General features: G+C 49.7%; 1 protein-coding gene across 1 annotated transcript in view; it reads right to left on the bottom strand.

The window, feature by feature from the left end:
• Nucleotides 1–27,441, bottom strand: part of TNR (tenascin R) — a 389,837-nt gene that overhangs the window by 168,321 nt on the left and 194,075 nt on the right. Inside the window, exon 2 of the mRNA XM_012765050.3 lies at nucleotides 21,327–21,427. The gene's annotated coding sequence lies outside the window, so the exon portion shown is untranslated. The remainder of the gene's footprint in view (nucleotides 1–21,326; nucleotides 21,428–27,441) is intronic.

A 27,441-nucleotide genomic window follows, 5' to 3' on the forward strand; every position in this document is an offset into this window, starting at 1 on the left:
GACGCTCCCGCCGGCTCCCGCACCCGCGCCTCCGGCCTCCAGAACCGCGGGGCAGACTCTGCTGCTGCGCGCGCCCGGTCCGCGGTCACCGCGCGGCGGCCAGGCAAACCCACACGACCCTCACGCCATCGAGACAGGAAAGATCACTGGTGCCATTTGCACGTGTCACTCATTAGAGACCGGTGTGCTGGGCCCGCTGGGCCCGGGCCGGCTGTGCGGGGACGGACCGCCGCGTCCCGCCCTGGGAGAGCTCAGAGGCGGGCGCTGGTCCGCGCGGCCACGGCAGGGAAGTGGCCCGCAGGGCCGGGCACCAAGGGCAGTGAGGCCACGTCTGGACGGGACGCACGCAACTCTCCCCTCGGGTCACCGCCCGCGCTCCCTGCACCAGGACGCGGGCGGCCCCTCTGCAGCGGCAGCTGCGCCGCCCGCGGGGCACGGCGACCTGGGGACGCAGCAGCGGGGGCGGGGGCTACGATGCAGCCGCGGGGTCCCACCGGCGTCGCGGGTTCCTAGGAGTCCTGGTTGCACGGATTCCAAAGTGACTTCACCTGCAGGCCCAGTGAGCCACGGCCCTCCCTCTCCGCCCTCGAAGCTGCGCGGCCTCACACCGCCATCGCCATCCAGCCGTCCTAAACTAGAACCCCGGCGGGGGTGACCGGGCGCGGCTCGCCAGCGACGTCAGGCGACCTGCCCGCTCTCGCCGCCTGCTGGCGTCCCTGCAGCGTCCGAGGCGCAGACTGCCCCGCGGCGGCCGTCAGCCTTGGGCCTGGACCCTCTGTCCTCCCTCCCCACCCCTACCTGGTGTTTGTGTTTCACTACAGTAAGAGTCAGCCTTTGACCAAACACCCCGCACTTGAGGCGGCGCAGCCTCTCCCTCGCTCGCGCTCTCGGCCCCGCTCCTCGGCCCCTGCGCCTCCTCCCGCGCCCGGACTCCAGCGCCTCCGAGGTCCAGGTCCCTCTCCGTTCCCTTGAGTTTCTGACAAATACTTCTATGGAAATGCTCACCGCAGTGCGTGACCTCATGCGCCGACCTGTCTCATCCCTCGCCAGCATGAGCACCCAGCGCCCAGCACCCAGCGCCCAGCACCCAGCACCCTGAACCCAGCACCCAGCACCCAGCGCCCAGCGCCCAGCACCCTGAACTCAGCACCCAGCGCCCAGCACCCAGCACCCAGCACCTAGCACCCAGCGCCCAGCACCCTGAACCCAGCACCCAGCACCCAGCGCCCAGCACCCAGCACCCAGCACCCTGAACTCAGCACCCAGCGCCCAGCACCCAGCACCCAGCACCTAGCACTCAGCACCCAGCACCCAGCACCCTGAACCCAGCACCCAGCACCCAGCGCCCAGCACCCTGAACCCAGCACCCAGCGCCCAGCACCCAGCACCCAGCACCCTGAACTCAGCACCCAGCGCCCAGCACCCAGCACCCAGCACCTAGCACCCAGCACCCAGCACCCAGCACCCTGAACCCAGCACCCAGCACCCAGCGCCCAGCACCCTGAACCCAGCACCCAGCGCCCAGCACCCAGCACCCAGCACCCTGAACTCAGCACCCAGCGCCCAGCACCCAGCACCCAGCACCTAGCACCCAGCACCCAGCACCCAGCACCCTGAACCCAGCACCCAGCACCCAGCGCACTGGCGATGCAAAGCAGGCACTAAAAAAGTCTGTCGAATTTATTTACCTATTTATTTCTCTGTTTTCCCCCTCAATTTTGGTGTTTTTATTGTATAACCAATTGACTATAGCAGGTGTCCTCAAACTTTTCAAGCAGGGGGCCAGCTCACCGTCCCTCAGACCGTTGGAGAGTGGGGTGCACATTCCGCGCATGCGCACTGTGGGCCCGAGACAGTTGGCTGCTAAGCAGGACAAGCAATGGCAGCAAAAACACACGGATAAATGTCCTAGGCGGGTGGCATGTGGCCCGAGGGCTGTAGTTTGAAGAGGCCTGGACTATAGTCTTATTTTTTAAAAAAGACTATATGTGTTTTGAAGTTAGAAGAGACAACACCATATTGTTTTCTCTGTTGCTGTCGCCCTTGCTGAAAACCCCGCGTGGCTCTCCATCACCACCCTCATGGGGAGGACGGGCCACGCTCTGCTCGACTCCAGGCGGCCTCATCTTACCACTCTCACTGTACCAGCCACGCCTTTTCCCTTCCTCACATTTCTCGTGCCATGTCCCCCTACCTGGAAGGCCCTCGGCACCTACGCAAGACCTTCTCCTTCCTCCAGAGCCTTCCTTTGCCAGAGCCTTGCTACTCAGAGTGCGGTCCTCGGCCCGGCAGCATCAACATCACGTGAGAGCTCGTTAGCCATGCAGAATGTCAGGTCCTGCCCAGGCCTAATGAATGAGAATCCACATTTCACAATATGTCTAGGTGATTCATATGCACATAAATTTTGAAAACCATGTCTCTAGAGCAAAGCTCAGCAAAAGCTTTTCTATAAAGGTTTAGGTAGCAAACACTTTAAGCTTGTGGACCATCCAATCTCTGTCTCAACTACTCAGCCCTACTGTTGTAACACAAACACGCCCACAGACAACAGGAAAACCAGTGGGGGGCCTGTGGTCCAGTACAACGGTGTTTACGAAAGCAGGTGGCAGGCTCTCTGGCTATAGTGTGCTGGCCCCCCTCCCTGGATACAGTAGCTTTGGTCACTGTGGTGGGCAGCCTTTAGGATGGCCCCCAGTGATCCGCTTTCTGCTGTTCACACCCTTGTATCAGTGATTCCCTCCCCTGGAGTGTGGGCCGGATTCATTGACTCACTTCTAACAAATAGAACACGGCAGAAGTGATGGAATGCCACTTCCAACACTGGGTAATAAAGAGACCGTGGCTTCTGTGGTGGGGCTCTCTCTCAGATGTCCAGCTCTGGCAGAGCCGGCCGCGTGCGGTGAAGCAGCTCTGTGGAGACCCCCACGTGGGGAAGGGCGGAGGCCTCCCGTCACCCTGGCGTGAGCTCGGAAGCAGGTCTTCCATTTCTACCTGAGGGAGCCGCCGCCCCAGCTAACAGCGTGATGGCAACCTCACAAGAGACCCTCAGCCGGAACCAACCAAGCTGCTTCCATGCTCCTGGCCCTCAGAAACTGCAGGGTAATAGGTGATTGTTGTTTTAAGCCGCTTAGTTTGGGGTAATTCCTTACTCAGCAATAGATAATTAGTACGGTTACGTACTCCAGACGACTCCCTTGTACCTCTCCCCTCGAATTAGAAGGCCCCGTACGCACCAGACAGAAACCATCGTACACTGTTTCCTAATCACGTGAAACAGTCCTGCTCCCAGAAACAGATCGCAGGTTCTTTGAAGGCCAGGACTGTGTCTTAAAAGCAAATAGACATTCTTCACAGTCTAATTATGGAACTTAAAGAACTTCCTTTTTTCCTCCTGGAAAATCAGGAGTCCTCACTTTGCTGGGGCAATTGTTCCCATTCTCCAATGCCTGGCTCTCTCTGAACCTGCCTAGGAAGTGTGGGCCTCCTTCCACCAGTGGTGTTTTCATTTGATAATAGTAAAAAAATAAAATAAAAGTAAGTTTTTAGCCAAACACCCAAAGCTTTTTTTCAATTACCCGGTAAGGTTACTTAAGCTGAATTTTGCTGTAGAACTGATCCTTTTCTCTCTTCTTTTCGAATTTCTAGACGGGAGAGAAAATGGTCTTTGGTTGATAAAGCCTGTTCCCAGGTTATCTTTGAGAAAAATGTAATCCACTGTATTCTTCTGCTTCTAGTTTTTCCCCTGTCTCCTGATTTTGTTGGCTCCTATCTCCTTTTTGCTATTTCACAGCTGCCTGGGCACCTTGAGAACTCCTCCCTCCCCCAGCCCCTCACTTTCAGGAGTTTGTTCCTGGCACTTCCAAACTGCCTTCCCTCTGACAGTTGACTCTGGGGGTAAGAAGCAGCTGGCACAGAGGACCGGCTTCCAGAAAGGGACCTTTACCAGGCGACTCAGGGACTTGGCCGGACAGTAAACCTACAGAGCTCAGAATTCACACTCTCTGGTGCTGGTCGGAAAGGGCGGCGTCTACACTGTCTGCCCAGTAGGGAGGGGGTGCTTGGTGGCATGTAGAGCTCTCTGGATCAGAGGGCGTCTTGCACCGTAAATTTAAATTTTCTCCTTTAGTAAATGAAACTAAAGTTTCCCAATGGAGGCTTTATGGTGTGTGTGTAGTTCCTTTTAAAAATATATTTAGGTTTCCCCTCCCAGGCCTAGTTTCTTTATTTTGTCTACAAATGACATTCTCATTTTTAAAGTGCATTAATCCTAAGAACTGTGAAGACCTTTGTCCAGAAGCAAAAAAAGAAAAATAAAAAAAGACACCACAAGTTACTATCCGTGTGTGAAAACTGTATACTATTTTTCATCATAACTGAGAACCAGCTCATCACCTCTACCCTGTGGCAGCCATGACCTTTCCATGGTAACCATCATCACTGTCACCACGATCACTACTGTTTCCAATCCTTCTTCCAGGACAGAGGCCGTGGGACCAGGTTAGTGGCCGGGTAAAGCAAATAGTACTGTAGTCAAATACAATCCCTATAACTATAAGCTGTCGGAAAACTGTTAAATGGATCTACAAATTACTGATTCAGGAAGCTATGAAAAGAAGAAATTAGATTAGTATCTGGAATATCAAATCAAAATAGTATTATTTTCTTATTTCAAATCAACTTTATCCTATAAATACAGGGTTTGGCATACTTTTCCTTAAAGAACCAGATAGTAAGTTCATGAGCAAATATTCATGCCTTCATTTTACCCCTGAAGTGATAGTAATAGTATCCTAGAACTGGCAGGTTGTTTTTCTGGAAAGTTCGTAAAGTTTTCTTTTTTTACAATGCCTCCCAAAATTGTTCAGTTTAGAATTGATATACATGCACATTGGGACTGGTTTGGGATTACTAAAAGAATCTAGACATATGGCAAAAATGCCACCAACATGGAGGTGGATATCCCACTCTTGCCCTGCAAAAGTGGATGTAGTAGGATTTTTTATGCAACTTCCTGCCCAAATTCAGTCAGGTTTTACTGCCGACAGCCGCAGCGTGGGCCTGAGGTGCCCTCGGCACCGGGCCTCCCTGGGCCCCTTAGCTTCCGTGTCTTCACCAGCACATCTCACGGCCCAGTGCAGTAAACATATAACAAAGCAAAGCTCTCCTGCTATTGAAACAGCAGAGCATGCCCGGCAAATTAATTTACATACAGCATGCCAAATATTTGCTTCAGTTTAAATTCATAAAACGCCATTTCATTAAATTTTGTTTTCATTTATGTCAGGCAACTGTCGTGCCAAATCTATTTTTTATTATTTTAGAAGTTAGAAAATGTAAGGAAATATACTTTTAGAATAAAACACTGTCATGATAAAGATATTTGAGCTCTGTAATATTGATTTTACAGCGGAATGATGGATTGTTAAGTCTAAGGTTTTGTTTTACTGCAATTAAAATAAACATTCATAAAGTGTCTCTATTCCCCATCTCCCTGTGATGTCCCTGTGACAACTGCCAGTTGGCACCTCTAAGAAGTAAGACACCTGGTTGCCATGACTCAAGCACATCTCGTATTAAGAGGTTGCGTCTGAGCACGCAGACAAAGGCGCGATGCTAAGGGGAAGAGGGAGGTCTGCAGGAGAAGTTAATTTGTGAGCTGCGGGGCGCCAGTCCAGACTCCTAGGCATGCTTCTCACTCTGCCAACCTCCACGAGTCCCCTCCCCTTCCCCTGACCCCTGGTAAGGTGACATGGACTCTTCTTTGAGAAGGGCACAGCAATCCTGAATTTTAGGCCTCTCTTCTGACACCATTTCCTGGAACACAATGACTTCTCATCAAGTATGATGTTACTACAGCACTTTTTGAAGAGCCATGCCTCTCTCATCCATTCCTCAAGTCAATAAGCACTCTGAGCTGGGCAACAGGCATTACAGCTATAGGATGAGTGAGATATAACCTCGACCCTGGGAGAACTCGTGATCTAATAGACGTGTTCACAAAAAAATTAATTCCAACATAAGTGGATTTGGTATTCACTCCTAGAAAACGTCTTCTTGGAAGAGAACTCTCTTCACTCTAGAAAGAAGGGCTGGAGCTATCTGGGGAGAGTGGACCACCTAGAAGGAGAAGCACCCTCTCCAATGGAGTCCAGATCTCTGACCAAGTAAACAGGGGCAACATCTTGAGGATTTCGTTAAAACTGATACTTCAATGAGACCGATGCTAGGTGTAAATTAGAAACATTCTTAAAATCTTTATCAGACACTCAAAATTGCAAAGCTTTCTTTTTTATTTTCTGGCTATTGGAGAAAAAACAATATTAAAAATATGGAAATGGGATAGCAGCCTCTAGTAGACCGTTTGGCTATCCACCCATGATCTGAGACTTTTCCTCCCTCCAACATATGCCTGCCCGCAGAGATGGAGGGACGGTCCTGTGACCTTAGTCCTTGAACCTGGTGCGGACAGCTGACCTGACTTGGGTCAGTCAGATTCTCTGTCCTAGGAATTTAGAATTGGGACTAAAAGAGCGCTAACCTGTCTTTAGTGTCCAGAGACAAGCACCTTTGGGAGCTATGAAGAGTCCATCTTCTGCTCGCCACATGCATGAAAACACGGAAGAAGCTGGCATTGGTCATCGAGACAAACGGAAATGAGAGATGGCGAGAGGGCACTGTGGGTTCCCAGAAGCTTTTCAGTGCCTGGGGCCAGTCCCTGCCCAACACATGCCCTTTGCCCTTTTGTTCTGTGAGACACCCATGGGTCCTGCAATGCATTCCCTCTTCGAGGTAAGCTGGCTCCAGTTGGTTTCTGTAACTTGCAACCAAAAGACACTTGCCAAGTGCCCACTGTCTCTGGTTTAGGTAAAGTCCTGCATGGACCAAGAAATCAGCCATTTCCTCACCTGGATGCTGTAGAATCTCAGGCCTGTTTCGTCCCACACCCTAGCTTGTGCCAGCTGAACCTGAAAGCCCTGGTGTGGCAGTCCAGGAAACTACATTTGGTACCAAGTTCTTAGGATGTTCTGACGGGCTGCCAGGTTTTAGAGCTGCCAGATTGAACCATAACCCTTGCAATTGGACTCTCGCTCTGTATCAAGTGCTACCGCATGTGCTGTGCCGCTCTCCTCACCAGCACCCTGGGGCGGAGGCATTACTTATTACGGGAGGTGCGATTCCTCTCCTGACGTTTCCTTTGTACGCTCCTGTCTTGTCTCCAGCCCCGTGTTTACTAGTGGCCTGGCTGGTTGCTGAGTTTGGAAGGAGAAACCAGGCAGATGTAGCCCAGCCTCTTCCTCTTCCTTCCTTTTGGGAGCCGCCAGGTGCACCCCTCCTTCCTTGAACTCCTCCTACACAGTCTGTGCCCTGCTGTGGGGCTGCGGAGGGGAGACCCTCCCGTCCAGTGCAGCCGCGACCGGCGGCAAGGAGCCCTCCTCACCCCCCGCTCCCGGGGGACAGCTGCAGGTAAAACCGACAGCACCAAATACCAGTTTAGCAAGGAAATTCTTGGTCTGCCTGGCCCACTGCCTTGCCTTATAGGGGTGCTATTGACTGGGCTCCTCAAGACCCCTCCGTTACCAGGTACACATTTCTAGAGAAGACCATGAATCAACACCAGAGTCTAAGCCCTTTCCCTGCCGCTTCAGGGAGCCTCTGGGGCAGGGCCTCTCCCACCGCTGTGCGTGCCCCTGGTCCCCTGGCAGTTTGCGAGAATGTGGGCTTTGATTCTGAAGATCTGGGATGGGGCCTGAGGGGCTGCATTTCTGAAAAGCTTTCCGGTGACTCTGCTGTTGCTGGTGGGAGGGAGGTCCACACTGGACCCACAGGGTTGTATAAACGACCCCTTCTAGATGGCCGAGCCCCATGGGTTGTGATAGGCAAAGCCACAGCCACCTCACCAAAGATGTTCGCGTCTTAATCCCTGGATCTGTGACTGTGCTACATGGCAAAGGGGAATTAAGGTTGTTAATGAGCTGACCTTAAAATAGGGAGACTGACCCAGTGTCTCCGGGTCGCCCCAGTGCACTCAGGCCCCAGCGCACTCGCGGCCCCAGCGCACTCGCGGGCCCAGCAGACGAGCCAGGCAGAGGAGATCAGAGCTCAACCAGCCGCCGCTGCTTTGATGTGCAGGATGAGAGCATGAACCAAGAACACAGGCCGCCAACGGAAGCCGGAGAAGGCAAGGAAATGGACCTAGCACCTCCAGAAAGAATGCAGCCCTGCCAACACCTCGATTTTAGCCCAGAGAGGCCTGTTTCAGACTTCTGACGTATGTAATTGTAAGATCATAAATTAATATTGCTTTCAGCCACTAAGTCTGTGGTCATTTTTTATGGCATCAGTAGCAAACAAACACGCAGATACTTCCTTTACAGCAGCATACTCTGTAAGCCTGGAATGTAACGAGGAAACCACCTGAGAGGCTTGTGTATAAGGGGATGCTTGGTAAAAACGCACAGCTCCTTGATGAAAAATCCTGAAGTTTTAAATGCCAAAACTCCCAGACTGAGTGAACAGGACCGACGAATGCCCCAACAGGCTTGATTTTAAGTTAAGTGAGCATGACGAGCACATTGTTAAAAACTCAAACCTGATTAAATCTCTGATGAAGCACAGCATGATCAATGCCAGGCGACCACAGCTCTGTGAAAACCAAATGCGGTGTGCAGAGTGGGTGGGGTGTCCCGCGGAGCTGGAAGCCTGGGCCCAAGGAAGGCGACGTGGTCACCACGGCTTGTGCTAGCAGTGGTTTGCTGCAGCAGGGAAGCACCCTATCTGTGCTGCCCGGTCTGTTTTTTCAGAGGTACTCACTAAAGACTGGGAGGATGTGCAAGAAGTCGTTTTGGTGTCACCAGCTTAAGGAGACCCACTCGCTCTGGGCCAAGTCTTCACCAACTGAATTTCAGGTTAGGAAAATAAACTTTTGAAATGCTTCTGCCTAGAGTTGGAAAATGAAAGAGTGGCTGGTGGAATGAGCATCAATCATGTCATCGGGCTCATTCATTTCTTCAGTCATGAATTTCATTTATTCTGTCGCTGGCTAATTCAGTCACCAAATATTTGTTATGCATCTACCAGATACCCAGCTTTGGGAATTTGGAGCTGCCGGTCTAGCTGGGGAGGATGACCTGTGACCGTGCGGCGTGCTGTGCTCCCAGAGGCTCAGGCAGCACGGAGCCAGGAGCCGAGTCGGCGGAGGAGGGCGGGCAAAGTGGGGCGAGAGGCTCAGGGAGGAGGCGGTGCTCCAGATGAACTGTAAGAGTCAGGATTAGGCAGGTTGCGGCGGGCACTGTAGTGGGGGGCAGCCTGGAGCTAGGGAAGAGCACGGAGCTTGAGGACTCGGGTGCAGCTGGAACACGGGGTGCGTTCCCACAGGGGCCCAATAAGAGACAAAGTGGGAAAGACAAGCAGGGGCCTGGTCCCCAAGTGCTGTGTGTGGCTTGCTGAGAAAGTTGACACAGCAAAAATGCCTGGAGTGTGTTCTGTTGGAATATGACGTGTTCTGTTGGAATGTGACGTGTTCTGTTGGAATGTGACGTGTTCTGTTGGAATGTGACGTGTTCTGTTGGAATGTGACGTGATCTGATTCGGGTTTTGGAAAGCTCGCCCTGGCGGCTGTGAGGGTCCTGGGGGACGGAGGCTGGAGCAGGTGGCCAGATGGGACAGGAGAGAATTTCAGTCTGAATAAGGCTATAGACATGGACGTGCTTTTTAAGGAAAGACTCACCTTGGAGATAAACAGAAGTTTAGAGTTTCGAAATGTATTCGGCTCACCTGAAAAAGCATTAAGGACACAGTAGAAAAGTGGCACATGTGGAAGGCTGTTGGTGGTGGCCACAGTGCGCTCCTTTGGCTCCAAAAGAGTTTGCGAACTAAGAATTGATGGATGCTAGGACTGTGTTTAATATGCAATTTTATATTGTTGTCATCTGTTGTGATTATAGGCTTGGCTCTCGGTTTTTTATTCAGAGCCATTTATTCAGAAAATCTCTTATTCAGAATTTGAGTTCATTCCTCATTAATTCCGCGCGACTTTCCATAGCCTAGTGATTGAATTACCTAATAGCACCTGCCTGAAGTGATTAACATAAGAGGGAACCATGGGTTTGTATTTGATATAAATGATTTGTTTCCTGAAGTTGTAATTTTATTAAAGGGGGACCCAGCGAACCACCTTCGCAAATGAAGGCGAGGTCCTGGCTTCCAGAAGGTACCCGGGAGGTTAATGAATGATTAGCAGCTAACAAATGGCAACATGGCTTAGGGGGAAGGTGGCATTTCTCAAGTGGTGGGTCAGCATCCTTGGGAAAAGGAGGAATAATCTCTAAAGGACTGTGTGGTCCCCTTCCTAGTAAAGGTGGTGACCACAGAAAGTGGGAGAAGTGGCCATGTTCATAAAATCACTTTTGGATATCCTCAATCTGATTACTTGAGTTAGTCCCAAGGGGATCAAGTGGGGGTTGAACTTCACCACTCCCTCTGGGGCCGTGAGATAACACTCTGGGTTTCAGTTTCTCGGAGGGACATCCAGGCAAACTGGTGCCAACAGAACCCGAGTTTTCTTGGATTTGAGAACTTGCTATTGAGAGGGAGAAGATTTTGAGTGCTGCTCAAATCCCACTGGGCAGATCTACTCAGAAGTTTGGTTTGGCCTCCTCCCATGAAATATGCTTTCCCCGCCTTTCCCCAAACCTTCTCCTTATAAGAGACACAGGCTGACACTTAGACAATTTGAAAAATGGAAAATTCACATGGGGAGTTTTTATAATACAGACCCATAGGCCCCACCCCTAGCCAACAGAACCGGACTCTTGATGAGATGAGAACTAGGAATGTGTATTTTTGTTACAGCTTTGCCAGTGGTTTTGATGTAGTTGGTCTGAGAGGTGGCATTTAGGTCCCAGAGGCAGGGAACACCTGTGTTTCATGCATACCTCCTCCTTGCTAAGATCATGAATCTGTTTGTCTGTCTCTGATCCCGTTATAGGGTCTATGTCTTGCCCATGTCCCCTGGAAGCCTGATGTGGGTCTGGGGTCACCTGTCTGTTCACAGAGGGGGTACCCTCCATGCAAGCCTGCAGGCCGCTCCACGCAGGAACACCAGCAGCGTCCTGGTGCGTGCCAGGTCTTGAGGGGTCTTCCCAGTGCCCAGCACACTGGACCAGCACGAGCTGCCGTGGATACCCTTACCATTAAGGGACGAGAGCGAAACAGTGAACCCACTCTCCAGAAATAAGCTCCCGCTTCTCTACTTGGAATGAGTACTAATGGTACAAATAAATCCGCTCCATTCATTCACTTCTTTCGGAAACTCACAAATTTCCCAGATGTTCTGTTTACACATCTACACACAGAAGTAGTATCCAAGCTAGTGTGTTGTCATGCCTAATGTAAGAACAAAATTTAGATTGTAACTTTAATTGTTCAGCCAGGTCTGTTCATCCTGGACTGGCTTCTTGCACAACAAATGCCTTGTACAAGAAAGAGCAGCTGCATTAAAGCCAAATAACCCCCAGGGCCGTGTCTAGCAGACATCTTTCATACCCCTCAGGCCGGGGACTGCAGATATGTCCACATGGATCTACCCTCAGTCCCATCCCTATTGCTCCTCTCAGCTCTCTCCCTATAGCCCTAAACACCATCACAAGGCTGCTTTCCACGGCGGTCATCTCTTTCGCATTAATGTCATTATCATAATCCAGGGTCCATTAGAACTCCTACTGTAATGAGGACTTTGGGTGTCCCCATTCATTATTTTCCTGGTCACCCCCAGCTTCAGCTGTCTCGATGAACGTTCTGCATGCAATTCGCACCTGTATCACGTGGTCCCTCTTGCTTCCATTAAGATGATCATCTTTTTTTCCCCACTCTGTAGTCACCACCTCATTATAACTCCATTACCTTTTAGCATCATCTACATTATAACTCCATTATCTTTCACGTAGCCACCATTACCTCCCTATCCCCCCTCTGCATTTCAGTTGCCCTCACCTTCTCCTTTACAGCCACCAGCTTTTCAATTACAGGCCCATTATCTTTATTATTACCTCGGTTACAATCATAATTGCTCCCAGAACAATTTCAATGTCTTTATCCACCCCTCTACAATGCCAGACCCTGGCCACCTTCGATAAAGCGACAGGCATCCCGTTATACACTAGACATGTGCTCCAACACCCCCATTAATGTCAGGAGTCCCTTCTTTCCCTCCATCACATCACCCATAGTAATGTTAACCACAAAAGATCTGCCACTTTCTATAGAAATTTCACTATTGCCGTTGTCACTCCTATTTAGAACTCACTCCTCCATCCTCATTTCTCCTTCTGTAACAGCCGAGCAGTAATAATCCTCATCTAAGAGACACCATGGTCTCATCTGCACAGTCCTCGGGTACAGTTAGCTCTCTGACTCCAAGAATTCTATCTCCTTATGTCTTCTTCAAAGCAGTTCGAGACCATACTCTTGTCACTGCGTGTGCAAACCTGCACTTCTGATCCTCTGGTATGTGTTTGGGGGTGGGGGTTGTTATAATTGTCCTGTGTCGTCCGTAAAGTTTTAAGCTCATGGTGGACTAGATCTCATTTCCTTCCAAGAACATTTAGCATCTGGCCCGAGTTAGCATTCGGCAAGCGTGGCTGATGATGGAGTGACTAAATGCACCACCACTCTTCCCTTATCTTTGCACTCACAGTCTATTGCTGTTGCATTGATCACTATCAAAGCCTCATCAATACACTCTACCATTTTATTATCTCAGGCTCCTCCTCTTCAAGGAGAGATACATCTACTCGTCCATTTCTGGGCCATTATCTCAATAACCATCATGGCTTCAATTACAGGGGCTCCATTACAATGCCATTACTGCTCCCTGATGAAGGAGAGATAGGCCCCTCCTCCAGGGTGCCCCTCCCCTTCCAGAGCAGCCACAGCTCCCCAGGGACGGGAGCACCTTTGCCGCCACACCTGCTGTATGTTGCCCCTTCCCCGGCAAGCATTCATCGCCGCGCAGGGATATGGCCCTCTCACCTGAAAGCAGCGGGACTCAAATCACAAAAGGTGGCCTTTAGTAATTACTGGTGGCCAGCTATGTCGTCTCCAATAAATTGTTCAGGGTAGCGCTTACATAAAGGAGCCCTGGACTCAAACTTCCAGGGTTCAAATCCCAGTTCTGCCACTTACTAAATTGTTTGACTTTGGGTAAATTATGTAGCTTTTCTGTACATCAATTTCTGTGTCTATAAAATGGAGATAGTAGCAGTACCTACTATTGTTGGTAGTTGGGAGAAGTAAATGAGTTAATACGTATAAAATAATGAAAACAGGGCTCAGTGTATAGAAAGCACTCAACAAATCATAACTCCTCTTAGGGCCCTGTTTTCCCCATGCTGGAGGATGAGGCTTGGACCAGAATGGTCTCTCAAGTCCTAGACTGATCATTTGATGGGTCTGTAATTTTGGTAACAGATTAACAGAGTTCTCATCACTACAGTTTTTAAATCACTTCCCGGCTGTGCTGTTCTCTGCTGACTCCGCAGGGCAATGTGGCACTCCCTTGGCCCATGGCCACAGTTGCTCTGCTCTGGGCGTGATAGCCAGGCATTTTCTCCTTGTGCCTAGTGGAAAGCTTGCAGTGGTTTAGCCACTGCCGGACTTAACTTATCCACATGTTCAGGCTGCCACCCAATAAAGCTCACAGGTAGCCCTCCCCCGCGTGTCTTGTCCTCATTGCTCTTGTTTTGCTCTCTGAGCAGAGCTGAGGTTTCTCAGGAGCACTTGAACATTCTGGCCCCAACGCTGGAGCTGTCCAATTAGCCAGGCCTGCTGCAGGCCACATTACCAAGGGCGCAAAGTTTGATTCGAGCTTTGTTGCGTCGTGATTTCGTTCTCTCTCTCTGTCTCTCTCTCCTCCCTTTTGACTCTATTTTCTACTCCTCTTTCTGGCTGCTAACCATACAGACCATCCATCACTTGCATTGGTTACCCTCAATCCTGCCTTTCCTAGCAGGGGTTCATGTTCTAAAATCATTTTTCCTTCTTCTCCCATCCTTATTTTTCCTTCTGTTCTCTGCAGTTTCCTTCCCCAGTGGCTCTTACACAGAAAATAAGCTACCAGAATGGTCAGCAGTCTAGTGTGGCTAAACAGAGAAATGTGGGAGAGGCAAAACCTTGACAAGAATGTATCTCTGATGGCAGAGTTTCAGACCACACAGAAGAGCCAGTACTATGCATCTGTTTGTTTCCTTTCCTTAAATCTGTAGGAGAGTGGGGGAGGGGGGCAATTTTCAGAGCAGGGCGATTTCACTGTGCCAGTCAAAATATATTCGGTTGGCAATATCCTGCTTTCTATAGAACCTTCTTGAAATGCAGCTAATATACTGTCCTTCATTTACCAAGCCCTCCCTTTCCCACAGAGCCTCCTGGAACCTTCCGCTAATGAAGCCGTCTCATCAGCTGTGAGCGCTTGGGCTCTTCACGCCGGCTGTTAGTTAGATGGCAGTCCGGCTGTCGGGGATCCGCTGACCAGCGTGAGGTTTCGGTGGAACAGCACTGCTCTCAAGCAAACGTGAGGGAAAGGGTGCCGCGCTTTGTGATCACAGAGACGACAAAACCCACTGGCTCTAGTCCAGTTCCGCAGAGACGGCTGGGACCACGGAAATATTTTCTGCCTCCAAATTGTTGGTGTTTGGCCAAGGCAATCCCAGGGCTGGGGGCGTGGGAGCTGCGCCGTGGGGTCGGCGGAGCTTTCCCCTGCGGCCCTCCCGTCTGTCCCCGCCCCTTCACCTTTCCCACAGTCTGAGGTGGCGCACCCCGTATTGTGTTTGCAAGGCTCCACTCCGAGCGATGACCTCCCCCATGACGTTTTCTCGGTTCTCTCCACTCCCCGCGGCGCCGGGACACTCCTTGCTTCGGTTCTCGGGAGCAAGCCGGCGCGAGGTGCAGGGTGTAGGCTTGGTCAGTTGCCACGCAGTGCTGTGTTGTTTGTTTTCTGGGTTTAGAATTGCCCTCTTGGCCAAATCCTGCGTTTCTTTGAGAGCAGGGAGCATGTTTGAGCACGTTTTGTATGGCATTTCTTTTGTGCGGCCCGTGGTGCTTGCTGTAGGGACCAAGGCCTTGGCCCCCTAAAGGTTCTCTGAAAATCACTGACGTGAGGCAGAAGGATTAACAGGAGAAAAGGCGTTCAGATTTATGCACGAGAACCTTCAGAGTGGAGACTCAACCTTCCCAATGAGGCCTGCTGTCAGTGATTTTCAGTCACCTGTAGGGGGCCAAGGACTTTGGACCCCGCACACTTTTACATTTGACACAAAAATGACTCAATAAAGCTTGAATAACTGTGCCTTCTTCCCCTTTCTCTTATTTTCCCCTTATCTGCCTTGCATCTCCTTTCATCCACCCCACTCCACTTCCCGTTGTCTTCTCTCCTGCTTGAAGGCCGCAGGCCAGTGGCACTCACAGCCACTGCTTAAGCGTTCTGGGCACATCCCGCTTGGGAGATTTCTGACTCCTGTTTTCCTAGGAGCTCGGGATTGTGTTTAAGAGTGACCACTTGGGTATCACACTACACAGGGCTCGCTCAGGTCCCGTGAGAATCCTTCGGTTTGGCATGAGAGAAAGACTCACCTCGGGGTTATAAAAAGATGCCACAATAAAAGCTATTATGGGGCCAATCGGGGCCACTTGTATAAAAAAACTCAATCATTAAATTGAAAGCACCGGCTAACTCCTTACAACACATTTGTTAACTATATCGTAGATACTTTCATTTGGGGAAGAATCTGGACAATTAAATTTGATTTCATGACATTCCAAAAAGTAATTTCACATAAGCTTTTTCAGTACAAATACAGGTCCTGCTTATGATCAATTCTCATCTGTACGTTGGAAAGCAATTTCAGTAGGTACTTAGCTTAATCAATTTGTATCTGTGCACTGACCTTCGGGACTCTGTGCGTGGGTCCCATCATGCAGCGTGCTCCGCAGTTCTCTGTCTCTTTCGACAGCATATTGCTCAATATCTGTACATGGCTTTCATATTCAATCAATGCAATCATCTGTTCCCTCCTTCCAACCACTTCCTTTGCCCAGGGAGGTGAGGACCAAGCAGCACCCCTGCCACCTGTGTGTACTGGACAGCACTGTTTACTATTTCCCTGAAGTCTGGAGAACTACGAAGATAGCGGGCATCGTGGGATAATAAAAATAATGTAAAAAATAAAATTTTTTTATCAGCTTGTTTACACAATTATGTAAATGATGAGCACTTATACATGGCTGATTCCTCAATTATTCATGGTTAGAAGCTCTTGAAAATTCAATTCAACTAAATAACTCTTTCTTCAGCTCTTACTATGAGCAAGGTAGTATAATTTGAGGAAGGGGAGACAGACACAATTTGATAAGGAACATTAGAGAAACACACAAATGACTATAATACAAGTTGAACAAGCATAATAAGCGAGCACGATACATGCTCCGAGGGTTTAGTGCAGAGGAGACGGCGTCTGCTCTGCTGGCTTGGGGGAGGATGGGGGAGACTGTGTCAGGATCTCCCCTTCTCCAGGCCAGTGCCCGCTATTTTGGCTGCGGCCCCATCACCCCTTATCTGGACTGTAATTGCTGCTTCCAGGTAATCTTTCTAAAGGCAATCTGATTATGTCACTCTCAGCTTTAAGCCCTTCTTTGTTCCCATCGTCTGCAAGAAAGAGTTAAAGTTTCTTGGATCCTGCACGCAAAATCTAGATGTCTGCCCCCTCCGCAGCCTCAACATCCCTCATCTCCCTGCCACCCACAGAGCCATCCACGTGCCATACTGCTCGGGCCCCGCTGGCCTCAGTGACCTTGACTGTGCAGCTCCTTCTGCCTGGACTGGCCCCCTTCTCCCATTTTCTCTTTCCCCTCGTGGGGCCCCCATCTGTCTGGCGAACTCCTATGACACTTTCCTTGCGGTCCCCTGCCCCCAAGACAGGGCTGAGGACGCTCTCCTGCCTCTCTATAGTGCATGGCCCCTCATCTCATCATCCCACCGCCTTGTGACTTGGAGGGGAGGCATGCCTGCCTTCCTCGTAGAGTGTGTCCCCCGTGGTCAGGATCCAGACGCGGCGTGTGCATAGTGGCACGCAATGCACGTTGGCCTAAGTGTGCTGCATTTGTGGAAAGGGTGGGTAGGATGCAGTGTTTTCTATAGGATTAAGGGATAAATAAATGGTGAGAAGTGAATGTAGAATATTCTTCCATAGAATTCAGGATAAGAAAAGGCAATAGCCGGTTAGGAAGTTAAGGGAAAGTTGTTTCTGTTTGTTTGTTTTAATGGAGACCAAGTCTTGTTTATAAGCAGAAGAAAAAGCACGTCCAGAGAGTGAGAGGAAATGTAAGCGAGGAAAGGGGCTGTGGAGGGGTCAGGCGCTGAGGACCCGGGTAAGAAAGGGACCACGGGCACCCTGGAAGAGCTGGTCTTGGCTGGAGGAGGGGCCTTGCTCTCCAGAGAGACAGGTCGAAAGCAGATGAGGAGGGCGACTGCGCAGAGGCATTCTGAGAAGGCGAGCTCCCTCCGCAGGGCCCGGGCTCCGCGGGGAGAGGCGAGCTGGCATGCCGGTGGCGGCCGGGTGAGGCACCCAACACCGTGACGTTTTTCACACGTAAGCCACAAGATGTTCAGAGAAAACGGAAATTCTCAAAAAGTACTTTAACAAGCAGTGGGCTCTTAGACCATATGCTATTTACAAAGCAGGTTCCCATGGATGGAATGCTTAACCCGCGGTGCCCCCGCCGAGCGTGCGCTCTGGCAGGCCTGCCTCCGACACTCCTCTTTCCCCTCCGCCGGGACAGCCATCTGCCCCTGCCTGATCAGAAGCTGGGACAGAGCCCAGCGCGCCATACCATACTTTGCTGAGCTCCTTCAACCTGTTTCCATCAGGTGGCCAAAGCCACCGTTCACATTCAAAATGTACTTTCTGAACCAAGCCACACTTTAAACGGTTACAAATAATTTCCTCCTCAAACCCCTGGAGGGTCACTGGAGTCTGGGGTGAGTCCCGGACTCCTAGGGCCAGAGCGGGAGGAGTGGGTTTGCCCACAGCATGCCCAGCCAGGGCCCGCCCGCCCCAGCGGCTCCGTGGAGTCCCGAGCCCACCCAGCCAGTGCAAGTGCGACGTTTCTGCACAGGCTCAGCTTCTCCTGAAGGCTGCAAGAGCAGCTACTGCGCGAACATTCCAGAAGGAAGCTTAAATTCAGGAACACTTCTTAATGCCCACCCATGTCAAGAAGGGCAAACCATGTTTTAGGAGTTTCAAGGTTTAATTCTGGTTTGGTTGGGGGAAAACAGGAAGAGAAGACAACTCTTTTTTTTTTTCTTAATTTGTTTGTAAGAATACATTTACTTCAACATTGAACCACTTGTTTATGTTAACATTGAACCACTTTGGTTGTTTTTGTTTTTTTTCTCTTTTTCCCTTCCTGTTCTGTTTTTATCTTTTCTGTTAATAAAAACTTACAGAAGGATATTAAATTGGAAGGCTATACTTATTTTTCTTGATAAGTGTATTTTTCTTCCTTGGGAATGAATCCACTCATGAGAGTTACAGAGGGAACTTAAACATTCATGAAATGACACATTTATATTTCTGACTTTATATTGTTTTTGACCAAAGTCATATATTAACAACATTAATATAGAATTAAATGACTGAATCACAGTTGCTCAATAAAGGCTCAATAAAGGCCTGGAACTGAAAGCCATCAGAGGGTGTGGGGCACAGAGAGAAGCTTTCCATAGGCGACCACAGTGCCCCGACCCTTCCCTGGCTTGCCTTTCTTGGACAATGACTGGTCATGGAGACGCATCTACACACAAACCATAGGCCTGTATAGATGAAAGGACTGCATGATACACACAAGCCCAGCCGTGGGCTGCAAAAAACCACGGGGAAGGTAGTACCGTGCTTGGAAACCTGTCTGCAGGCCAGAGCAGCCGTGAAGCTGGGAGCTCAGCTCCCCAAATATCACATTTATCTCAATTTGGCAAGAAGCTGAAAACCTATCTGGGACCATTTAAATTCTAATGTTATTAAGGGCTCATCTAATCAGCTTTTAAAATAAGCTGCTCGCAGATGCACGGGGAATGAAGGTGAGAGAGAAGCGGCCGGCCTGCGAACGGCCTCGGTTCGCGTTGCCAGAGAGCCGCGAGGGGGCCTGGCTGCCTTCCTGTTTGGTGCCGTCTGCCCTTCCCACCGGCCATGCTAGGGAGAAGGGATCTGTGCATGCAGGAGAGGGCTAATCTGGACAGCCCACTCTCCTGTGAGGTCTATGGGACCCTCGTGACAGGCTTGGCAGGGAAAGTGGACTGGCCTCTGTGCTAGCAGGTGCCTTGAGATTAATCAGCAGAGCGCCTGGCGCTTCCGCACACTACCTCTGACTCCATCGCACACTTCTGGGAAGTTCCACCGGCAGGACTCACCAGCCCTGCCCGGACCCACTGGCAGTTGTTAGCTGCCTCCACGGTAGGCCCCTCACATCTGCCTTTGGTTTGACTGTCCCAGACTCCCGCCAGCCCTAGACCGATGGGGAGCTGGCCCTGGCGTGCATGTTGCTCCGGTGTGATCGGGCTCACCCCAAGGCCCTGCTTTAAACACCAAGCTCATCTTGCTGGTCATGAACACTCAGCCTGAGGATTGATTCCCAAACGTAGGGCTGGGGCTGGGTCCCAGTTGCTGGGGTGAGGCTGGCTCCAGATGAGATGGTGACATTTGTCCTCCGCAGTCTTCCTCTCCCCCTGCCTGCCCCTGCACACCACTCTCAGCTCCCCCCATGGGGTCTCATCCAGGCTGGCAGTGTCCTGGGCTCTCTCTAGCATCCTTGCAACCCCTTCACCAAAAGCCTCCGACATCAGGGCTGGATGAAAATATGTGGGTGCCCTTATCACGCTAACAGGTTGCCTCACGTTCCAACCGATATTCTTTAAATATTTATTGCACATCTATTTAGAGGAAGGTGACAGCACCCCAGTTCTCATACTGCCATTGTACCCTTACTCAGAAGTCAGCTTACAGACCACACATTTTTATTTGAGCAAGTTGTCTGGGTAGGGAGTTTAATCCCCCATTGCAAGCGGGTTGTCAAATATTCTTTTATCTCTACAAGTACTGGGCAGAGTGCTGGGAAGCAAAAATGTCTCCGTCTTAATACACTCCCAGTGATGCTTTTGTGATAGGTACCTCTAGTCGCTGGTCCACCTGTCCCAGCTCTGCTGGCTTGCAGAGACCTTGATCTGCGGCAGCTGGTGGCCTAGAAGTGATAAATTAACCAATTCGCCCTTGAGAGCGGATGGCTGATAGCCAGCTTCACTCGAGGATGTCTCCTGTGACTTTGTAAATGGCATGGGGTGCTGGGTAGTCCAGAGTCCGGAAGTGAGGCAGGATGCTGCTGAGGGCACTCTGGGCTGGTTCAGGTGTGGGGCTTCTGAAAAGCCTCATTTACATCTACAAAGCACCATGGTGGATGCTGAGTACGTGACACATCTGAGGAGGGAATCAGTGTCTCCCGAACGAACTTTAGTGATTGTATAAACAAACAGAGAGGGAAGGCTGGTGCTTATATTATCACTGTTTTGTACAGTAAAAAGGCCACACCTGCTTGAAAAGTTCCCAATTCAGTATCTCAAGTTTGAGTACCCTGGAACGTTATTAAGGAGCCGAATATTCGCTGCGCCTGCCAGCTCTGTGAGTCTCACCAGCCTTCTCCTGCGGACCATTTGTTAGAGCTTATTATTTCAACCTGAAAATTCTTCAGACATATATATGTGGTATGAAAAAGGAATTAGGAAAGCCTTTAAATTAAAAGAAATAAAACGACAGGTTTTTCCTCCAGCCATATAGTTATGGATAGAGATAAAGAGATGGATATTTTTTCATAATACTTTATTAGGGGTTTGGAACTCCAGAAATTTTAGAGGGAGACTGGTGAATAATTCAGCACTGGCTCACGCGGGCCCAGCGCCGGCGCGGGTGGGCTGGGACTCAAGTCCAGCTTCTTGGAGGGACTGAGCACAGTAGCACGCTTTTATTACCAACCAGACCATGAAATGCATTTCTGAAATATTTTATGAGAAGCCAGAACTGCGGTTGCTGGTTTCTGCAGCTTTTTCAGAGGCTGCCTGAAGCCCAGGGGAGCTGAGGTGCTGGCCAGCTCATTCAAGGAGACTATCCCCAGGCCGCTGTTTCAGTGACAAAGGACCTAAAGTCCCTGAGAATACGCAGCTGCTAGCGAAAAGCCTCAAACTGCCCATTGGAATGATGGATGGATAAAAGGCTCACAGGGAACGGTACCTCTCGGGACGGTGTCTGTGATGTTTTCTCCTTGCCGCACGCTCTTTAATCCTAACTCCCAAAGAGATCCGGCCTTTATGCAGCTGGAACGACACGGCCACCTGAAACAGAAATAAGGAGGGAGGAAACACGTTAATGCTTTCAACATAAGGAACCTCAGTTTCCCTTTCCACTCCACACGCCATATCTCCTTTAAAACAAATTTGTAAGTACAGCATGTATATTTCTAAAGCAAAAAAAAAAATGTTACTTAAGTAATTTTTCCCCTCCAGAAAGTTTTGTTGCATTAATTTTCTTTCATTCTCATAACTTTGCAGTAAAATGGTAAATATTTGAAGTAAAAACTCTACAGAATGATTATAAATCCAGAAATGTGTTTTATGTAACAAATCTAAGATCTTCGAAAGTGGCTGCAGTAGCATACTTAGATGATCTGTTTATGCCAATGCTTGTCACCTCCTACTGGAAGCCTCCCATCCGAACCCCTCCCATCCAAACTGAGCCCCTCTTGTGCCTTTAAAGTCCCGGCACTCTGAGCACTCCTATATCATGAAAGTCACCATTTACTATACATCTCTTTTTTGTGCTGTTTTCTTTCCATACTCTCCATTCCTCAAGGCCAGAGTCTGTTCCATGCACTGCTCTAGCTCTGCAAGCATGATGCCAGCACAGAAAAGTCCAACAGGCCGGGCGTGGTGGCTCACGCTTGTAATCCTAGCACTTTGGGAGGCCGAGGCGGGCGGATTGTTCAAGGTCAGGAGTTCGAAACCAGCCTGAGCGAGACCCCGTCTCTACCAAAAATAGAAATAAATTAATTGACCAACTAAAAATATATATACAAAAAATTAGCCGGGCATGGTGGCGCATGCCTGTAGTCCCAGCTACTCGGGAGGCAGAGGCAGTAGGATCGCTGAGCCCCGGAGATTGAGGTTGCTGTGAGCCAGGCTGATGCCACGGCACTCACTCTAGCCTGGGCAACAAAGTGAGACTCTGTCCCAAAAAAAAAAAAGAAAAGTCCAACAAATAATGAATGCGCGCATGCCAAACGAGTAATTCTCTCAGATTAGAACTATCACCAATAGAAGCAGTGACATCTACTCCAAGTGAGAAGCTTGTGAGTAGGCAAATTTTTCCGCTTCTTTAATCAGGGGTCCTATGCAGAACTTGGCCCAAGCCTTCCCTACACAATTCCCGAGGATCTGTCAGCCCAGTTGTAGCTGGATAGCCTTCAAGGGCTTGCTTCTCACAATGCCTGCTATGCCTCCTCCAACTGGGACACTGCGCTCAGAGGTCTCATTTATAGGTGCCTCAAAAGAGTGTATTTGCAAAGATGTGGTGACATCGAGAGAGGAAAAAGCAAGCATTTGGGTAAGGTGTGGGCTTGCCTGAATAAATTAACCTCCCTGGAGGACCTCATGAAATCTCAGAACTGGAGGGAGTGTAAAGATCATTTAGTTCTGGAAGGGCAGCTAGCTTCCATCTCTGGTGGGTGCGCCAGTGTATCAGTAGTGGCTGCCTGCAGGGTGGGGTCCTGACGGATTCTGAGGCTGCCCTGTTGGGAAGGGAGTGGCCACCCAGTGGCAGGACATGGAGCTGGCCAACGCGGAGGTGTTGCAGGAGACATAAACGCCAGGTGTTCTCCTCTTCCAATTCTGATCTGGCTGCTCACCAAACGGGAGCATCACGGGTCCTCTGGACAGTGCGACTGGAGTGGCAGCTGCCCACAGTTTGCAGCCTTCTTTGGGGGCAGACAGCTCTGGCATTAGAAAATCTTTCTGTCCCAGAAATAAAACCCCTTCTCTTGTTTGCTTCCATCCACTGACCTTTCTTTTTTTTCATTCTATCTGTAAGGTGCTGACCACACTCTCAGAAGGCTGGTCCCATCTCTTTCAAACCAACTAAGTCAAAAGTTATCAAAGTGTTGTCGAAATCTCCTTCACTTTAGTTCACTAAATACTGAATATCCTTAAGTTGCTATTTTATTGCATCTGCTTCTCCAGCTAGATATAGGCACAGTCATGCTCTCATTCAACTCACTTATGTTTATTATAAAGTTTTTCATTTGATATTTTTGAAATCATAAAAGTAACTCATGCTGATTGTAATAAGAGAATCAGTATGAAAATGGATACAGAAAAAGCTAATCATTTTCCCCAATCTCAGTCCCTTAGGTTACATTGTAATAGACTAGTAGGTGTCCTTTCACACCCTTTCTGTCCTAACATCCCAGGGAACAGCTAGAGACAGGTGCACACAAGTTCTAGCACCTGTGGGGGGCGCAGGAGCAGCGTCGGCCAGAGGGGGCTCTGGAGCTGGAGTCTTTGGGTGGGGGCTGCCCCCGGGGAGAAGGGGGCACTGAAGCTCTCTCTGGCAGAGGGTGACTCGTGAAAAGGGACTCAGCTGTGAGCTGTGGGCTGTGAGCTGTGAGCTGTGAGCTGTGAGCAGCCCACACTCCCGGCAGCTGTGGAACTGAGTGCCCCTGTCGGTTGGTGTCTCCAGCACCCAAATATACACCCTCCCTTCTGCTCATTTAAACCTAATTATACGTATACGTAAAAAATATAGCAGATATACCAGATGTTTTTGTTTATAGTTTTTAACTGAAATACTCGGCAACTTGCTTTGACTTAACAAACATCATCACTTTCTCTTAATTTGTTTATGTATAATGCACACACTTTTACAGGAAGATCATATTACACATCTAGGCTTTGATGGTGCATGCTGCTCATTCTTTTCTCCACTGCTTGTCCCTCTCCAGCTCCGCCCCTTCCCTGCACCACCGTGTTGCCTTCAGCCCCTGGCAGCATGGAGCATATCCTTCTATATTCCCCTTCACACTCATCTAAACGCACACATACGTGCGCACACGTGGATGCGTGCACTCGCTTACTCTTTCGGTCATTGGCAGCAACCGTTACTGAGAGCCTTGTGAGCACCAGACCCATCGCGGCACTGGGGGTGTGAAGAGGACACAGCCCCTGCCCTGAAGGGGCCTCTGTCCCCGAGGGCAGGGACAGGGGCTGGCGTGTGGGCAGTCCACGTTTGGAGGCATGCACCAAGCACATGGAGAGTTATTTACTGGGTTAGGACATGGGACTTCTGTATTCTAGTCCTGTGCTCTTTTCCATTTAACCAGTTTTTATTTTTTTAAACAGGTTTCAAATGTGGGCTGAGCAACGGCTAAGTTGAGCTGGAGTGAGTGTGTGCAGATCTTCCTGAAGTCAGGGCCGCACTTGCTCTGACAGGATGAAGTTCATCGTGAACCCAGTATACGAGGCCTTGTGATGTGACACGCATTACCTCACTAATAGATTCACTTAATTTGATTAACAAGCCAGACAGCCCTCATGATATCACACAAAGGCCTTATCTTAAGGTAGATTTTCCTATAACTGGTGACAAGACAAAGGATTATTATGACAGCAATTGAAGCCGGTGTGTCACAATGTAGGCAAGCATTCCTGCGGCAGCGAGTTCTAGAAGCAAAACCATTATCTGAGATGAATATCAGGCACGGCTGGTGCTCCCAAATCCTCCAGACTTCCAGAGAGGGGCGGGGAGGGAGCGAGGAGGTGGCACCAGGAGACGCGGCGACAGTGAGGAGCATGCCGACCTGCGTCTCCAGCCACGCCAGCACATGTGTTCTTTCTGTCCGCGTTCTGAGCCTGCTTATTTCCTTGCACGCCCCCGCTCCAGCACCCAGCGTTCTCAGGGCCAACTTGTAATAGCTCATCTTTGAAAAAACTTCGTATAAAATATGTCCAGAAGAGGTGCATTATATTTTCCTTCCTCATCAAATGCTGCCCCCTCTGCATGGAAGGCGAGTTCAGCAACTCGAGGGGCCATGTTTGTGCTTTGCAGCGTGGTCTCCCCCCATGACTGCCCAGGCAGGAGCTGAGGGTCTGGGCAGTCCAGACAGAGCAGCCCAGGAGACCTTGTTGACCTCGGTCACAGATTTTCTCGAAAGCTCTGTGTTTTCCCCCTTTTGGCTTAGGTGAATCGTGGGCAGAAGGCAGGCACCTGCCAGGCCAGGTGAGACACAGCAATCAGAAACTGCAGAGGTTTCAGCCTTCACAGAACCAGCGCACTTTGGTATTCAGTGTAAACCTCGGCACTTGAAAGGCTTTGGCTGGCGCACTGCGAATTGCTGGAGATGTTCCGGTAATAGCTATTTGATCCCCGGGATGCGGATCAGCTCTAGGCAAAACGACCCAACACCCCAAAGTACGGGCAATTCATTTTTTTCTCAATTCTCACAGCAGTTGGATGCTAAACAATAGATCAGATTTCAAATGGCCAACAAATTGTACTTGGTCATTTTAGCGTGAAAATGGGAAACTTAGGCAACTATTGGGGATCTGACCCATATTCCGCTCACAAGGTCTCCTACCAGGAGGGAACTTGAATGACTGTTGTTTGGGGCTCCTACTTTCAGGAATACAAATTTGGATGTTTCTTAGATTTCTCTGGCCCACTGGTATTGGCAAGATTTTGCACTTCAGCAGAGTGATAAAAGTTCATGAATTCTCAATTTATCTGTTGATACATAACATATTTCCCTAAAACTCAGTGATCCAAAGCAATAAACATTATCTCATAGTATCCATGGGTCAGGGATTTGGGAATGGTTTATCTAGGTGGTTCCAGTTCAGGGTCTCTCGTGAGGTTTCAGTCAAGGTGTTGAAGGCTGCAGTCATCTGAAGACCCACTAAGAGTAAAGGGTCTGTTTCCAAGATGGCTCGTTCATGGGATGCTGGTCACTGCAGGAACTTCAACTTCTCCCCACACGGGCCTCTCTCCAGGGCTGCCACTTGAGTGTCCTCACACATGGTGGTGGCTTCTCCAGAGTGAACACTCCCGGAGAGAGCAAGGTGCAAGCCACATGTCTTGTATGATTAACCACACTATCTTCTCTGCAATATTCTATCAGTTACACAGATTAGCCTTATTTAATGTGGGAGGAAGCCATGCAAAGTTATGACTGCTAGAAAGCTAGGATCAATTGGGGGTCGACTTGAAGGCTAGCTGTCACAAATGCCTTTTTGCTTTATTAGTAATGGTAAACACAAAGAAGAAGACATTTCCATTTCTTGTATCTCCCTGGAACAACAAATGGAAATCATGAAATTTGTCTCAAATACTAACCTAGCCACACACTTTTGGAAAAGACGTTTACTTAATCCCTCTAAGCACTCATTTTTGAATCTGTAAAATGGAGAGAATAATATCTCTTTATGACTGCTATGAGGATTTACTTAGTTAATATATGTAAAATGCTTAGCTCAGAGTGCAGCAGCAATAGGAACTCAAACCTTGTTAGTTCCTTTCCCTTCTCCCTCATTCTTTCTTCTCTGCTTAAATGGCCCCTACTTGGAGTTGGCCTTCCTCCCGGCTCACCCGCCCCCACCACCTGGTTTGTAAACCACGGGAGGGGCTCAGCCTTGGCTATTAAGGTTTCTCTTTCCCTAAGGAAGATTTGCTGAGGCTTAATAAAGTCGGGATGTGTGAGAGACACTGCAGTTCTTTCATATCTTAATTAGCAATTAATTAAGAGGAGGTGCTGGTGTCTGGAATATCTGACAGACAGACTCCATAATTATCTTTTATTATTACTACTAATGGAAAAGATGGTCAGGGGGGTTCAAGTTTTCCCAGAATCTCAGGATTAATTGAATGACCCAGCAGAGAATCAAAATGAACAAGCTGCCCTTTCCACGTTGTTTTATTAAAAATATTTTGAAATTGGGTGGTGCCTTGCACTCGGGAGCCCTGCTGGCCTGTTATCTTAGGCTGCGATCTGTGACTGGGAGCAGAGGAAGCCAGGGTGCCACCTCGGGGTGGTGAGGTCCCTCCGGGAAAGCCAAGAGTCACGTTTTGATGACGATGCTGGCTGCATTTCATTAATGTCCCTCTCCCCCACCCCAGGGAAAGCCTTGGTTTGGAGGTCAGAAGCGAACGTTGCTGGAGAGGAGAAGGGAGGCACTTTGTTAATGTTGCCATAGTGATGTTGGTCTCAGTCCCTGGGAAGCCCTCTTCAGAAGGTGCCCCCGATCCCGACTCAAAGGTGGTGACTCAACACCCTCATGTTCACGCACGCTGTGGCCGGGAAGCC

The sequence above is a fragment of the Microcebus murinus genome, chromosome 2 (assembly GCF_040939455.1).
Source record: "Microcebus murinus isolate Inina chromosome 2, M.murinus_Inina_mat1.0, whole genome shotgun sequence".
NCBI lineage: Eukaryota > Metazoa > Chordata > Mammalia > Primates > Cheirogaleidae > Microcebus > Microcebus murinus.